Below are 2,180 nucleotides of genomic sequence, written 5' to 3' on the forward strand. Positions count from 1 at the left end.
GCTCCAAAAAGAGGAATTGATTACTTGATGACCACCCATGGTTCAATTAATATATAATACAAATTGATTTATTGAGAAGAGAGAGATAGTATGGAGGAAGAGCTTTACTTAGTTTTTATATTGATGAATAATGGTACGAGCTTGTGATTATATAGATTAAAGTGGTTAGTGAAATTGTTTGGGGTTTAGAAGTTTGTTCAAGTTGTTGTGCCAAGCTATGGTAAAGGGATCCACTCACTTATTTTAGAAGACATATTACATTTGTTTAAAATCCTAAGTTTAAAAGAAAGTTATATTGTAACAAATTTGTCATCGAACAATTAACAAAATTTGCACAGTAATGAGAGAACATAATTGAGAGCGATAAATACAAATGGGTTAGGCAAACTAAATGCTACCTACCAATCTTACATTGTTATTACGGGTGTTCCCCTCTAAATCATTCCAAAACATAATTGCAATCCAATACAAGATAAATCGAAAACCTCACAAAATCGAATAATTTTTAATATTTTTAGATGTCCTTTTAGAAAAACCGTACATATTGAGTTTCATATTCTTTTTCTAAATCTGAACAAAATCGCAATCGTAAAATTTAAGACTTATTTTTTATTAGTATGACAGCTTTCAGCTTTGTCCTTCATCATGCTCATTCCGAATCATTAAAACTAAACAATTAAAATGTGGCATTTAGGCATTTACTATACTTCCCATTAACTATAAATGTCATTTTCTCCTGTCCAAAATGGTTTGGAACCTCCACCCAGGTTTGGATGGAATCAGTTACATAATTTATTGGATTTTGATTTTTTTTCTTAATAATTCTTATTAAGAAAATTCAATTTATTTTGGTGTTATTTCATGCATTTTAAATATAGTCGATCGTTATTATTCCGAAATAATAAATTTAATTATATTAATGTTTTATTTTGCATCAAACCTACTATTTTATTGTGTTTATACAATACTATTTTTTTACAATTGTAATTAAAATATTCTAAAAACGATCTAAATTAAACCACTTAAAATTATATCGTATTTTTTTAAACTTGTTACCTAAATGAAATCACATGTATTTTTATCTTTAGATTGAACAAGTTCTTGCCTCAAAATTGATCAAACTACACCAAAAACACCTTTATTGTATTTGTTAATATATGAGGACTATCCAAAATGATCATTAGTCATTATTTGAGTATATCATTAGCAATTTTTAATATATGATTCAAAAATTGATCGTAAGACATAAAGTTGTAAGTTGGAAGTATTACATACATAGATTATAAAATGGCCATCACCTCTAACCCTCATGTTTCACTAAAAAAAGTTGACATGCGTTTTTCTGAAATTGTTTTTTCCACTCAAAATCTCTCTTTAGTTCTTTAAAAAAAATTAATCCTCAAATTATAAGGAAAGAATTGCAAGGATAATGCTAAGAAACAAATTTAGAAATGTTTGAAACTCAAATTAAAGAAAGAAATTGTTCAAATAGAATTTGGTTCTTAATATCACTAGATAAATACATAAATTTATAATTTGTCGTCCTTTTTGCATATTATTAGCAGTTTACAACATATGATTGAAAAATGGATATTAAGGTAAGAAATTGTAAACTGAAATAATTATAAGTGCAAAATTTGAAAAAACAAGAATAAAATGATAACAAATAACAAAACAAAAATATGGAAAAAGATAGAAATGAGATGAAGAATCACACTCAAACTTCTACCAAGAAGAAGGATGACAAGACTTGTGAAAGGAACATTTCGGTTACAAAATATTAATTGTCAAACAATTATAAGTATACATCAAATACAAATAATTGCAAATAAATTACTTTAATTTCATGTCAATTAACATTATAAAACAACAAATTAAATTTAATTAGTTTCAGTAAAATAAAACTGACTAAAATTAAAAGAGACATGACTTTGTCCATCCTTTCTAAATATTTATATATTATATATATTTACCAATATTCAAAGTAAAATGAGAGTTGACATGAGAGTCTGTTTTAAATGTAGTTTGACAGAATAGTTTGTGTAACCAAAATGTTAATGATTATGATTCATTTGTCAATATTAATAATAGTTTGAATGTTTGTAAATTAAAATTCTAATAAATCTGATTTAAAATAAAAAAATTCACAATTACCACAAAGATCGATTTAACATTTGAAA

Source organism: Cicer arietinum, chromosome 4 (genome assembly GCF_000331145.2).
Source record: "Cicer arietinum cultivar CDC Frontier isolate Library 1 chromosome 4, Cicar.CDCFrontier_v2.0, whole genome shotgun sequence".
Lineage (NCBI taxonomy): Eukaryota > Viridiplantae > Streptophyta > Magnoliopsida > Fabales > Fabaceae > Cicer > Cicer arietinum.